Source organism: Pezoporus flaviventris, unplaced genomic scaffold (genome assembly GCF_033815535.1).
Source record: "Pezoporus flaviventris isolate CSIRO_AGI_PZ_B2104156 unplaced genomic scaffold, CSIRO_AGI_Pfla_v1 ptg000078l, whole genome shotgun sequence".
Classification (NCBI taxonomy): Eukaryota; Metazoa; Chordata; class Aves; order Psittaciformes; family Psittacidae; genus Pezoporus; species Pezoporus flaviventris.
Window position 1 is genome coordinate 4748304 of NW_026892626.1, and position 15612 is coordinate 4763915.

Sequence of the window (15612 nt, forward strand, 5' to 3'; positions counted from 1 at the left end):
TTGTCCCTTAATTCTGTTGTTTTAGCAAGGCAGAAAATACTGCGGACACTGCCATAAAATTTAAACGGTTAATGTAAAAATCTTTTCCCAACTGTGACAGGGTAATATCAAAATGTTCTGTTTATCTATTTCTTAATGAGAAATAAGGAGTATAATAGATATTAAGAGATTGCCTGGGGCTAATGTGTTTGAGATCCATATATTGAAAGCTTCTAATGTTTAATATATTATAAACTAGCAATGTAGGGTGATTTTAGAGAGCTTAAAAATATTTGTGGGTTTTGGTAGTGGTTTTCGGTTTGTTTGTTTATTATTTTTTTTTTTCCCACTAGATTTTCGTTGGCTAATGAATACAAATACATTGATACATTGCACTTTTGCAGTTCATGTCTGTTCCCGTATGAAATTCATGTTCAGACAGAGAGGCCAGTGCACATTTGGGCAATGTACTTGCAGGCAGGCAGTGAGGTTCATTGTCCTCTTGTGTCTGCGGAAAGCAATCAGGAAAACATCTGTGCTTAGCTAAGAGCTGATTTTAATGGGTCGGGTTCAGATGTTGGCAGAAGGCACATGCTTCAAGAGCTGTGAAAGGATGGTTAATGGATTGTCAGCTTTGGAGCCTGACCATTAGCTGGGAGACACAATACTTATTTACAAGACAAGCAGGAAGCAGTGGGAGTCTATATGGCTGGGAGGAACAGGAATAAAAAGTGACAGGGTAAGTGGCACTGAAATGCTACTGTCTTCCTTGCCAAGGGGGGTGAAGAGAATAATGCCATCAGCTCAAGCGCTTAGTCCTACTCCAGTTAAAAGTAAACAAACCCCCAAACAAATTAAAACAAAAAAAAAAAAAAAAAGAGGGAAAAAAGCCCTCTAGCCGTTTGGTGAGGGAGCTTCCTTCTGAAGTTTGTAGCTAGTCATTACTCTTCAGGAGCAAGGATTGTGCAGGTTTACTGAAATTGTGCTACTAAGTGGCTAAATTTTCAGCTATTCTTATCACAGGTGTGTGGCTGCCTTAAAGCTGCATTTAAAACAGTAATCAGTAACGGTGGATATTGCTAGCAGCTGGGTTTGCTGCTCTTTTAAGAGCCTGGGGGGATGGTGTTTTGTTTTTTTTCTTCTCCTCCTTTTGGCAGGACTTGTTGAATGTAGGGCCAAATGCTTGATGGGGAGAACTACAATTGCAAGTTTGTTTTCTTGATATGCTAGGACTTGATTATTTGGCAGTTCCTTCTCTTTTTATGCGATATTCCTGGGTTTCTGTCAAATATCTCTAACAGAGGCTAGGAAAGTGAAGAATATTTTCCCTCCTATTTTTCAGGAGGGTAAGTGTGCTTAAACTCTCAGTAACTTTTGAAGTGCTTTATGAAAATGAGAGTAGAGTGTTTTGCAGCTGAAGATGGGAGGTGGTTTCCACTTTCTGGAGAAGCAGGCTCCTCTGTTTTGTAAATAGCAGGCCTGGATGGACAGGTCTGAAAACTGGTTATTGGAAAGCAGTCCTGTACCGTGCCTTCGAATGAAGGGAAGTTTCATAACAACCACTGCCAAGGCATCTTCTGGCTCCTGTTCCTCACACTTGTACAGTCATAGGGGTTTTGACCTCTTCCCCATTGTTACATTGTAGCTCGGTTCCTTAAAGGAAGGAAGATTATGGGCCTTTGTTCTGTCTGTTCAGTGGCCTCTTGTCTTGCTGCAAGTTCGAACTTCTGGCCAATTGAACCACAGTTAGCAAAGGGTGTTAAGTTTGGTTGAAATGTGTCTGGGTGGAGAAGGAAAAACCTATAGTTGTCTACAGAGTGCTTTTGACTCTTAATTCAGTGTCTATTAGACATCATAAAGTCCACTCCAGTGCTCACTTGTAAGAGCTAGTCTAACACTTAAGCTAAATCTTAATTTGTTTACCAGAATTGCTTAAAATAATAAAAAAACCCCTGCATCATAACACACACAAAAGCTCACCTATTCAGATTTAAAGCATAACAGCCAATAACTTTAAAATATGTTGAGACAGATAGCTTATTTTTGACAGATGTGCAAGTGTTTTATTATGCCAGTTTTTGAGCAACATGTTTTTTAGTGTGTGGGGTCCCAGAAGGCTGCTTTTCTTAGGTTTTTGTTGCTGTACGGTTAGTGGCAACGGGAGTTGGAAATGCTCGAGTGAAGTATGCTTTTTTTTTCACAAGCAAGAAGTAATAAACCCCTGGGACCTGGAAAAAAATTGTTCTCACTTTAGTTTGAGAGAACAATATCTGCACTAAACCGACACATTAATTGAGTCTGGCAGCCTCCATTTAATTGTGACTCATTGCAAATGATAGAGTCAGCTCCTCAGTTACAGTTCTGGTTGTGTAGAGTGAATAAAAGAAAATGGGTAGTACGCATATTACTTTTCCCCTTCCCGCCCCCTCCCCCCAAGACAACAACAACAACAAAAAAAAACCAACCAAAAAAAACCCAAACCCTGCAATTTTGGATATTTAAAGATTTGTGATGTTCTTGATGTTCTTTTTTTTTGGGGGGGGGAGGGGGGTCAATCTATTTCACTGATTTTTAGACACAATAATTTTAGAATTTGTCTATGAAATTCAGTCTCACAACTTATGAGATGTTACCACAACCGTTCTGGATTTAAATACATACGAGATACAATTAAGCAAAACTAAACTTATTTGACATAATTATGCTACAACAATAATGCCAATAAATCTTAGTTCTGGCTAGTAAAAAGAATAAGGCCTTTGACAATGAGTAGCCCCTGCATCTGGAACCAGCTTCATCCCACTGTAACTCACAAGATGCTGTTGTTGAGTTGGAACAGAAAAGTGCGATGACTTCCTTTGACAAAGTTAAGAAAATACCACTGCTGGATCAACCTCATAAGAAATAGCTATCCTCTAAATCTTTTAAGTCTAAATAATGGTGTAAAATAGGGAAATAATGCAGGAAAAAGCTGGCTTTACCTGCATGTACAAAGTGATCAGTCATTTTTATCTTCTGATTTGAATTACACTTACTATTAAGAAAACTTATGTTAGGCTGAAGTCATATTTTGCTAGAAGTCAAGCACTTAGTTTAATTGTACCCATATCAAGAAGGTTTTTAGTCCAAGCTAAGCTGAGAAAAGAAATGGTGGAAGGTAACAAGAGGGACAAATGAATACTGATGTCTGCAAGGTCTTTGCAGAACTAAATAGACTACTGGGACCAGTGCTAAATCCATTTGGTTACTATCAGTTACTTGCAGACATGAGGAAATGTTCTCCATCCAATTTGTCAATGTCGTCTGGTTTATAAATGCTAAGATATTCAATTGGATTGATTAAATCCTTCAAAAGTATTTAAGCTTTAGAAGTTTCTTCCTGAGTTCTGCAAACTAGAATCCTAATTTACCTGTGAAATTGACCATTGTATAGCAACTCTTCTATAACTACATAATATCCTGTGCTTTTAAAATGCTTTTCAAGCAGATGATAACATCATTTTTTTAAGAACTAAAATTTGCAAAAGATAGAGAAAAAAGCTTTAACTTAAAAAGGAACATGGGAGAAACTGGTGTCTCAGATATCAGTTCACAGAAATCTGCACTGATGCAATTCTAAACTCTTGAAAGAAGGACCTGCTAGGGTTTCTGTTGTAAATATTGATGTTTGTCTTTTCCTAGAGCTCTCTCCAGTGACCAGAATGTTTCGAATTCTATTTTGTATGTGTTCATATATTATAGAAATATGGAAATAAAAAAATAAACGAGGATTCAGAGAAAAAGAATTCAATCTCGGAACAGCTTTAAAACATTACAGTAATAATTGATATTGATGTGCAGTAGTGGATAACTAAAGGCCTACTACTCCCACAGAAATAAGAGAAAAAAAGTATCTGAGTTATCTTCATCTATGTAATACCTCATCTTAGAAATACAGGTTAGTAGGACTGGTCCCTGATTCCTTACCTGAATAAATTTAATTCTTAAATTCTAACATCATATGGAGAGGCTGAAGCTTCCCTCCCCCCCGCCCTGGGGTAAGGTGTCATTACAATAGCTATGCCTTTGTATAAAAAGCAGCTGTGTATAACTTGCACACTTCCAATGATTAATGTTGCAGTTATTTCTGTTGTGCTAATGCATAATGCTTCTTGCATTTGCTTTTGTAGGACAAACCTACATCCATCATTGGGGTGTTATCTTGCCAGCTTCTCTGCTGTTTTTATTTAGCTAATTCAACCACTGCTTTACCTAAAAGGATCTAATTAATCGTTATGTTCCTAATCTTGCTTTTATTGAGAACACAGTTAATTAAGTTTAAAAATTGACATGGCAAAACTTGATCCAGACAAATTACCTCAGAGGAAGATTTGTATCAGTAAAAATCTCTGGACTAATACATTGCTGGCTTGTGCAGCTGGTGCTAAAGGACCTTGTGGGTAGCCCCAAGCTGAGGGTGTCTGTGGGGGAAGTGCAGCCATGTGATGCACACTGACTCGTTGAAACTACATCAGCAGGTTAGGAGCTGGAGGATGCCACCAGCCCCTCTAAATGGTTTTGCAGTGAAGGAGGCTGATCTTGAAGGTGATCAATACCCCAGCTCCTGCCCAAATCCATGGCTTTTCCAAGTCTAGTACAGCACTGCTGAAATTAATGGGAATGAGAGGGGGCTTTCCTCACCAGGAATTGTCTGGTGCTATCTGGGACAGCTGCCTTGGAGGCCTTGGCCCTGGTGCACCTTGGCCTGTGAGGGCCTGTGCTGTATGAGAAGCCTGGAGCTGAGCGAGTGGGTAGGCAGGCAGAGTGGGAAGGGGGTATAGAGACTGACAGGATCCTCAAGGAAGACCTGGGGAGACACTGCCTGAGCCCCCACCACTATGCAGCTGTGCTTGGTACAGACAGTCCTGAAATGGCAGAGGCTTGGCCCTTGTGGAAGGTAGCTCCTTCTCCTGCAGATGTACAGGTGTGATGGAGGCTTGGTGAACTGGTAGCTGCTGAGGGGTGGAACCTGTCTGTGGAGACCTTGGAGCCACCCTGCAGCGAGGGTGGTAGCAGTGAACCCCTGCTGCTCCCTTGGGTGCTTGTTGGGCGCCCAGGATGCTGTGGAGAGGCTGTGCAGCTTGACTAGCTCTGGGGCCATTAGCCTTGCTGTGTATCCCTGTGAATGTCAATGGCAGGGCTGCGAGGCCTAGGCAGGATCCTGATAGGATCCACCTGGAAAAAGGCTGCAAGAGCACCTTTGCTAGCTTGCTGCCAGCCGTCTGGGGAGAGCTGGAAACCAGGAGCAGTGGTTACAGGCCACAGTGAAGTGAGGCAGGAGTGGACAGGGTGGAAAATGAGTAATGCAGGGTGGTGGGAGCAGGGGAATCCTCAGGTATGGTAAAACAGGGTTCAGAGGGGCTTATTTTGAAGCAACTGAGACCTGGAAGTGCAGCTCGTGCGGCTGGAGTGGTGCTACAGAAAAACGGGCAGGGAAGGTGGGGAAGAGGAGGAGGATATGAAAAGGACCAGCTTGAGTATCCACAGAGCTGAGTGTGCCAGGCTGGTGGAGAACCCATGGGCAGCGCCATAGAGGTCTGGTCGGTGGGTTTGTTAGTCCAGTTCTTAAACAATTCAGTACTCATGTTGCTACAGCCGCAGGCAAAATGATTACTTCAGGGGGGTTTGCATGAAGTAATTGGTAATACACCTTTAGAAACAAATTAAGAACATTGGACATTTGTTCTGGAAAAATTAACCTGGATTTGAATGTTTTGTTTTATTGTGTCTCTTATTTTTTCCTAATATGATCAGTAGTGAATATATTTAGAAGTTTTTTCCTGCAGTATCTTGCAGGCTGTGCCAATTAGATACAATAATTCATTTAAAGAGTCTGTTGTTCTTTGCAGCTGCTAGATGAGCTGTCTGCTGCTGCAGTCTGAACTCCGCAAATTACTGTAACCTCTGTTTTAAGGGTACTAAGGATCCTGAGCTAACTTGACACCACACTGATGTTCCTGTGGCTGCAGGATAAATAGATGAGATAGAGGTTAGATAGGATTCGGTTCCTGTTCAGTGTGGTGCTAAATAGTCTTGCACACTATTAGATAAAGCTGTAAAGGGCAGAATGCTTGGTTCATTTTGGGCCAGAACTACACCTTTCCAGCATGTTGGAACATATTAGTACAAAGTGGCTGCAGTTATGCCCACGTCGTTTGCTAAATGAGAGGTTCAGAAGCAACTGATGAGATGGTTCCTTTGAAAGGGAGGCCAAGTGGATGAACGAGGAATAAATTCATGTGGTGGCTACTGAAATGTCTGTCTACTGAATACTGGTTTGATGATCTTTGGCAGTATTCCTGAAAGGGTTCAGGGAAGACTAAGCAAACTGAAGTGTTTTGTTCTTTAGAGAATCTTAAGAGAAATTTATCCCTTGCCATATTCCTTTTAATGATAAGTCTCCTAAGTATTTTGAGTCTTAGCTTGTATGTATTTTAGTCTCCTTCCTCAATTAAACGTTGAAGAAAATTGTTGGGAAGCAAATTCCTTTTTTATTCTGGGTAAGGTAAATCAGGTTGCTATGATACAAACTGGTTTTGTGTTTGATTGTTTTCTAGCTGTCCAGCAAATTAGAATATTGCTCATTTGCCCAGCTTTTTACCTCTGCACCAGAAATGTTTACACATGTGAATATTAAAAAAAAGTAAATAAATCTTTGAAGCCTAGATATTGCTTTTACTATAAAAATATTTAAGAGAAAAAATATCTGAATATAGATATATTGTTGTCTTTTGCTAATTCTGGAAACCTTAAAGGTGAAAATAAGCTTCTTTTGTAACATTAGGTATTGTGATACTTAAGTAGAGAGAGACCTACATCTGTGCATTTATATTCTTCAGAGTAATGTGCTCTTACTGGAATTAGATTATTCATATAAAAAGGATGATTGCTCAAACAGAAGTGACCATAATGTGAGGGTTAGAATGAGGTCAAACTTATTTTGCAGGTCTATGGAAACTAATTTCTGACTTTCCCATAGACTGCAATGTGCATTTATTTACCTTGGCCTGTAAGTAGTTTACAAAATATTAATGATAGTATTAAACCCAAGTCCTCAATTAGATATACACTCCTATATCACAGAAGAATTGGTATAAACTTCTTGCCATATTTTGACATGTTGTAATGGTTTAAAACCAGTCAGGCAACTTGTTCACTCACTCCCCCCTTCTTGCCCTCCCCCTACTCCAGGAGGGACTGAGAGGAGAATTGAAAAGAATGCAACTCCCACGGGTTGAGATAAGAACAGTTTAGTAACTAAGGTATAACACAAATCACTACTGCTACCACCAATGATAATAATGATAAAGGAAATAACAAGGGAAAAGAATAAACACCTCACCACCAGCTGACTGATAACTTGCCCCCCAGCCTGACCAAGCACCAACTAATACCTCCTCCAACCCCGCCATATACTAGCCCTTCCAGGTGACTCTCAGTTACATCCTGGGCAGGACATGCTGTGGTATGGAATACCTCTTTGGTCAGTTTGGGTCAGGTGTCCTGTCTCTGCTTCCTCCCGGCTTCCCCTCCTCCCTGGCAGAGCATGAGGCTCACAAAGTCTTTGGTCAGACTAAACGTCATTGTTATCAGCTCTGTTCCCAGGCCGAAAGTCAAAACACAACACTGCACTATCTACTAAGAAGGAGAAAAAATGACTGCTCCTGCTGAACCCGGGACACATATCAAGTAAAGATTTAATCTCAGAGGTACATAATTCACGCACAAAAAGAATAGTCAACATAATAATAATCATGAGTAGTTTATTTGGTGAATTTTCAATCAGTTGTGGTATCAATAATTTATGTGTGAATTTCAACAATGCATACATTACCATTTCTAAAGAGTGATAACATCTTGTCGGAGAACGTGGGAGCTCCAACTGTGTAATGAAGCAAGTACGGTTTAGGACAGGTCAGACAGAAAGAGCTTTATTAACTCCAATCATCGTGAGACAGCATTTGGAAGGCGCCTCCCCGCTGCTGCCAAGTGATTGCAAATCCAACCTATATACTGTGTCAGAGAAAGAAGAAATAGGAGAAAAACCCCAGTAATATCAGTAACAAAGCCAGGTATCCATCCCTGTGGCGTGCAGACTCCTTAACTACCTTGTTAACAGCCGCTATTCTAATCATGAAGCTATGGAGAGATGGCTCTTGTTGGAGCCTGGGGTAGCACATGCTACGTTGGCTTTGTTTAGAAGTTGGGAGTTGAGAGCATTCTCTGGTCATTGATAGCTTTTAGGTGAAGGGGATTTTCCTTTAGTAACACCTTCATTTAGCCACACCTCTTAATAATATTAACATGCCTCTTAAAACATTAATAGTTTTGCCACCACAGTCTGAATCCCTATCACACTTGGGTTTTTCCCTGCTGCATGCAAGTGCTGCAATAAGTGGGTTGAAATAATACTGTGCAGCTTCCCTGGCCGATCGTGTGGACAGTGTTGCTTGAGGAATTGAGATGAAGAATTTAATTGTTTGCACTATAATCAACAGCAAAGAATGGCAAATATGAAAATGAGTGCCATGAGGTTTATATCGGGTTAGGTGGCAACGCAGGCTGCTTCCTGTCTAGTAGAGACACCGTGCTGGCTATGTTATGCTCTCAGATCCTGCTTTACATGTGCTAGGAAAATACATTGGACTCGTGTATATACAGAATACATACACTTATACAGTATATGTGCTAATGCGTCAAAGAAACTCGTGTTAGAGCAGGGATGTTATGAGTCCCAAAATTGGAGCAAAACCATTTTATGATGTTGAGTGGTGTGAGAGGGACTAACATCCTTGTCTTCTTACATTTGTCATTGTTGCAACCAGACTCAATTACCTGAATTCTCTTAATGCTAGTTATCTGCTGGTATCTGCTCCCTCCCATGAGAGGGGGGCCAGTACAACTCCTTATCTCAGTTTATTGATGTGGGCTTTGCAACAACTTGTTAATCAATTGCTTGCAATTGCAATTCGATAGCACTTTTCAGACATGTATGTTATTCCCCCCTCCCTCCCCGTGTCTGGGATTTCTTCTGTTGTCTAAACTCAGAGAAAAATAAGGAGAGAGTAACCTGAGATCAGGGCAGATCAGTTGTGGGCTGTATTCAGCAATCACTGAGACCGTCTAGAAGCAACTGATGCAGAGGGCTGACCAATGTACAGGGGGGTTGTAAAGGGGGGATAAAGGAATTTTGCCTGTTTAACAGAAAGCATTGTTTGCAAATACCTGTCAAGCTTGCCATGCAGTACCAGGACAATAGGCTATTGATAAGGGGGAGAAACAGTCTGGTAAGGGGAAGAAAGAGACTGATAAGGGGGAGGAACAGTTACTTAGTTCCAGTGAAGACCAGCTTCATGGTTTGGACTTTGACCAGACTCCTAAAGAGCATGTGTGATGGCTAGAGGTGAAAAGTTCACGCTCGAGGAAGACTCATTTACTTCATCTTGAAGACCCCTACTCACAAGAGGATGACTCATTTACTTCATCTTGAGACCCTCACCCATGACCCCGGGGGGGGGGGGGGGGGGGGGGGGCACTGCGCAGGCTCATTATAATACGAAGTGGGGATAGGACATGAATATGTATAGGGCATATTGGGCAACCTCATGAATATATATAACTTTAGAGAATAAATGTAGAAGGAAACAACACTGAGGCGCGCATGCCTTTGGAAGCGCTATCCCCTGTGCGTCTCAGCGCTGAATAAAAGCATACCTACTTTACAACTTTAACCAGTTGTGTAGTCTATCTGCGTATCACAACCAAGAAGTGATTTATTTAGTTTTGTTGCATTAATGTTCAATGATTTTCCCCCAATTATTTTGATGCCCATAATTCCTATCTGTTGTCTTTATACTGTTGACTCTTTAAGCAATCTTCTAGAGACAGGAGGTGAATTACCTTAGTTGGCTTCAATTGGACACACAGATTGGTTTTGAATGTACATAGATTTGGTATCTAACAGCATGTATCTGGCAATTTGCATACAGGGAAGATGAAGGTGTGCTGAAGCTTGTTATTCAATATTGGTTTGAGAGGGTTGTGTTTCTGTTCCTCGTTTTTAGCCTGTTATCGTACTACCACGTCTACATTACAGGGCTTGAGTTTCCCCCGTTGATTACGTTTTCTTTTAATCTTCAGAAAGCTTACGAAAATCTTTCTTGGCAGTTTTCAACTGTTGCAAACGGGTCTCTAGTCAGCTGCTGCCACAGCTAAGTTTTTGCCAGGACTTTCTTTAACCTTTATTGCTGTAAAGACTGGGCTGATGGCTGCTTACTGTCTGTTATCTGAGACATGAACGAGAATCGGTTACTTGACTTAAGGTTGTTGTTTTGTTGCTTTTTTTTTTTCTTAATATTTATATCTGTCTTACATTGGTTTAGTCACATACGTCACCTGCGTTATTACAAATTTAAATTAATGTTTTAATTTTACATTTTAAGCTTTGTATTCCTTGATGTCCCCTTGGTTTCCTGTTTTTAGATCTTTTCATCGATGTACACAGGCTTGCTACAATTTTAAAGCATTTGGCAGTAAGCATACAATTAAGTAAATTTGTAAAACAAATTAATTCATAACGTTGTTATTAAATTAAGTGAAGGGTAGCAAATTATGAAAATCTACAATTTTGTAGATTTTGTGAATTATGTTCTCTATCATGCATTTCTGAGGTGAAAAAATAGGAATGCTTGAGAATTAAAATTTCAGTCTATTCAGTGTTTGATTATTTAAATGAAGCCTCATGGATCTGGTTGGCTTATGGCACTCTCCAGAATTGGATGTTGGAGAACAAATTTACATCCAAAAAAAAAAGGTACAGTAACCAGTCTTATGCTAATTGTGGATGTTATTTTGTGCAGCACATAATGAGATCTCAGCTGTAAGAAATGAATATAATTGTTTATATTGTCCCAGCTGTGTGTAAGTAACACCATCCTAAATTGGCTGTATTTCGGCGGCAGTGAGCTTCACACTATCAAGTTTAAACCACACTATTTCACCCCCTTTTACTTGAAATAGCAGTTAGATATTCTGAACACCTCTGCAAGAGAAGTAATGCCAAAGAAATGATTTTGTTTGCAATGCAGGTACTTTTTCCAAGCAATCGCCCTTACAACTTCAAAAAACAATTTTGTCTGGTTTGTCTCATTGGAGCTGTTATTGAATAAGGTTCTTGTAGCCGTGCTCAATATTTCAGGATTTGAGTCCCAGATAAAATATACTTCATCACATAGTTTCACTGCTCACATTTTTTCTGTATTTAAATAGAACTGAACAGGATGTTTTAGAAGAACATGCTTCATCTAGAAATGCCAATTTGTCAAAACCGGAATTGTGTGGGAAAGGCTGATTTGATCCCCCCCCTTTTTTTTTCCTTCCCTCCCCTGTGGAAGAAGCTTTAAGAAACAGATTTCAACTGCTGAAAGCTTCACATTTCAACATTTTCAACATGCAAATGGCAGTTTTCTTGGCTTGCAAAAACATTTAAGTAAATGCAGTAAGAATAAAAGAAATGCAGAGAATTTTAAGAGAATGAAATCATTCTGGTGAAGTAAATCAACCTTTAAGTACTTAAGACTTTAATTAGACTTTATGGTTCTGCATTCACATTGTTTTCAGCACTCTTGTGGTCAGATGCAGCTAGCTCATAATCTTTAATTTTGCCTGACATATCGTTGGCCTAATGCTACTCCCATTCAAACTGGTAATGAAATAATGCTACTTCCATTCATACTGATGGAAAACTGCTTTGGGATTAGGTCACTGCTGAACATGAAAAACCCATCTTTCCTCTATGGCAGTATGTGTGATCAAGGAGAAGGCCACTGACTCAAGGGCCACACTGCAATGTGCTGTAAATACTGTTTTGTAAGGAAAGAAAACCAAAAATAGAACTACTGCTTAAATGGCAATTTCACTGAGATTTGAATACATTACAGTATCATTTTCTGTTATCTCCTGGTGGTGGTTTTGTGGATTACTGTCTGATAAATGTAATTGTTTGCAAACCATTACTTAGGTGCAAAAAAAAAAAAAACCAAAACAAAAACATTTACCATTCCTTGTTGCAAAATCTCTTGGAATCACATTATGAGGGATAAACCTAACAGAATTCAGTAGAAATAGCCCTGAAATCAGTAAGTTACTAGGAATTACTTTGATTCTCTTCTGACAGAGAATATTCTTTCTGCACATGAAAAAAAAAAAAAATCTAAACCCTTCAAAACTATCCTATGTAATCCTTCAATGGAATTACATTCCCTCTTTTTTTTTTATTATTATTAAAAATAATTAGATCAACCTATTGAAAAGTCACTGGTTTTTGTTAAATTATAGAGCACATAAAAGCCTGAGAATATTTTTGAAGTTTATCGGTATAAATTTATAATTTGGTTAGAAGAGAGCTCAGGGTATATAGAATTGCATTTTTACAAGCTGTGACTGACTGGAATGTTTTTGGTTTTGTTTACTTAAGTGTTGACAAAATTGATGTTGTCATGTAAAATGCTGCTTTGCCAGACATTAAAGGTTAATCTATGGACCTGTAGAAAAATTGGCTATGGAAGGTTTTTTGTTCTGTATGACATGATCAACCCTTTTGTTATTCCAGAGTAACTGTAAGAAGGGAAGGGTTATTTAAGACAATCAATGGTACTTTGTCATTAATTGAATTACAAGTTTTTTAATTCTAACAAATCTTTCAATACTGAGTTACTGCATTATAAATCCTTGGGCTAAATGCAGATTTAATGCATGGTAGACAATGAACACTGCACCAATGCCCACATAATGCTGAGCTGTACACACAGGGAAAAGCATATTGAATTACTCATAATTCCCTGAAAACATCAGTCCTGAACTGCTTGGTAGTCAAACCCAAATACAGTATTTAGAAATTATGTAAAGTTGAACAACACAGAAGTTGCATTCTGTCTCTATGAATCATTCACATTCACACGTATGCACATTCACATGCATAATACAGCACATTATTCTGATTCTCATCACCTTACAAAACAGAAATAGAAAAGGGGGGAGGAATATCTGGGCTTCCCAGACAGCTGCAGGGAGGATGTTCTGCCCTTGCTGCAACCTGCACAGCACAGGTTTTTGTTACCCTTTGTTAGGTGTTATCTTCTAACCTGCATTTGCAGCATTCCAGCTAAATGAAGAGAAAACCCTGTATTGCCTGGGGCATATGATGGTGCAAGTTTGTATCTCCAGCTGAGAAACTGTACTGAACTTCTGGAGCCATTTGTAGGACATTGCTTTTCAGTGAGAAACTTTACAGAAAGAACCCATACCCAAGCCCTCAGCTGAAATCTCCCTTCTGTAGGAAGTGTTCTCACTAAGGGCTGAAACTGGACCTGAATTTCGTAGTTATCCCCAAGGCTTACTGGACATAAATGGTGGAGTGTTCTGATACCAGATACCAAGTCTACAATCTCCTTAGACTTATTGGTCTCAAGACTTATCTGAGCTAGGAGAGATGGAGTGGCTCCCATGTGTGAGCAAAATAAAGGTATTATGAAAAAGAAAAGAGTGTATGTATGTATGTGATATATATGTAAACAGGTGTGTCTAAAACCAAGAATGGTGACTGGAACTGGAAAACAAGATGGCACAAGGTTTAAAGCAAAGAAAGGATTTCTTCATGTAAGACAAAGCATTAATTATAGAACCACTTGCTGTAAAGGGCTGTGAAGGCAAATATAGATAGATACACAATGGATGAGAGAAATTCAAGGGCTGTTAAGTGCATTGGGGGCTGTTGAATAAGGGGTTTAGAAGTAAGTTTCTGGTAGAAAGCCCTAAGGCAGTGAAAAATAAGCAAGTCCATCCTCTGGGCTTGTGGAAGGACAGAAATAGATGATTGGAATGATGGGGATACCCCCTAAGATTATATTTGGTATAGCATTCGCACATATGTGTATGTATACACAATGCTAGACTATGTGATAGGATTTTCTATTTTTGTGTGCATGTGTACTGAATGATAGCTCTGTCTTTAGATGGGTGTAGCTGGGGGCATACACACATATTTAGTGTCTTTGCTTTGCTAGTCACTTTGATACATGATATTTCTGGGTATTATTTTCCAAAGGCTACAGACTCTTTTATACCTGTCACTGTAAAACTATGAGGTTCCTTTCTGCTGTGTGTATTTAGTGGAGGATTTTCTTCTGTCTCATTTGGGCTGTCATCTATTAGAACTTGGTTTTGAAACCTACTTGCTTTGGAGGATAGGATCATGCTGTTTAACTACTTGCTCAGATGGGAAGTACAGTTTAGACATAACATCTGTGCAGCTGTTGCAACATTCACAAGCACTTCCAGGCCTTCTCTGTGATTACAGGCATGTGAGGATTGCATTCCCTCTGCTGGGTTTCCTATACTCAAATAGGAGAATGGAGATCTTGTATCTTCCCTTTTATTAAATACCCTTTCTTATTTGATTTGAGCTTGACTTGAGCCTTTAAGGGATTAGGAGTATTAAAAGGGCTGAGCATGCCTGTGGGAAAAAGATTGTCTTCAGCAGCTGTCTGTTGGTAATCCTTGTGTGTTGCAAAGCAAGGATGTGCAGGTTGCAGAGAGCTGTAGTTTCCTCTGATAAATAGAGGGGTCATAGTGGTGCCAGGCTTTTGATGTTAACATTTTATAATCAGACTCTGGCAACAGGGAGCAAGAGTGGTGCCACTGTCAAAAGCAGGCTGAGAAATGTCAATTTAGCTCTAAACACAGGTTGTGATATCAGAATTTGTGATTCATGGTGCTTTCTACTGTGTCTTGTGTTTGGTTTTATACAGTCTGCTGTAATCTATGTAATAAGAGTTGCAAGTTTAGAAAGGCTTTCATATGTGTGTAATGTAACAAAATGCAGGAAAATGAGCTTGGAACTTCATAGATTCACAGAATCAACTAAGTTTGAAAAGACCTTTAAGGTCATAAAGTCCAACCATTACCCCATCACTGCCCAGACCACCACTAAACCATGTCACTAAGGTCCCCATCTAGATATTTTTTGAACATTTCCAAGGTTGGTGACTCCACCGGTACCCTGGGGAGCTTGTTCCAATGCCTGACCACCCGTTTGGTGAAAACATTTTTTTAACATCCAGTCTAAACCTCCCCTGGCACAGCTTGAGGCTGTTTCTTCTTGTCCTATCACTTGTTACCTGGGAGAAGAGACTAACCACCACCTGACTACAACCTCCTTTCAGGTAGTTGTAGAGAGCACTACAGTCCCCTTCATGGATTTCTCTCTTCATTTAACAAAAAAAAAAAAAAAAAAGAAAAAGAAAAGCTGTTTCACACAAGGTGTGATTTTTAAGATGTTCAGGGTGTTCTCTTTGATCAGCTGAGGGGGAGGGAAAGTGCACTGGGACAGCTACCTAAATGAAGACAAAACAAACCTGAAGTTTTTGGTATTTCAACAAAATTTACTTTGTAGCTTCTTTGAAATGGGAAGCCTTGCAATTAGGTAAATGAAAATCATGTTTCAACTTGAAGGGCTTTCAATCAAAATCATACTTTTATCTGGTATGGCCAGACCTGGAAAAGGCCTTAAGGCTTGCAAGCCTGTTGGCAGTGACT

The 15612-nt window shown here is 39.7% G+C and overlaps 1 long non-coding RNA gene across 2 annotated transcripts in view; it reads left to right on the plus strand.

Moving 5' to 3' along the window:
* Window positions 1-433: 433 nt before the first annotated feature.
* Window positions 434-15612, plus strand: part of LOC133279768 (uncharacterized) — a 34776-nt gene continuing 19597 nt past the window's right edge. The window contains exons 1-2 of one of the 2 annotated variants that reach the window (XR_009746978.1): window positions 434-718; window positions 6576-6644. This is a non-coding gene — a long non-coding RNA (uncharacterized LOC133279768). Of the gene's footprint in view, window positions 719-4084; window positions 4916-6575; window positions 6645-15612 lie in introns of those variants that run through there. The other variant, XR_009746979.1, reaches the window with a different exon arrangement.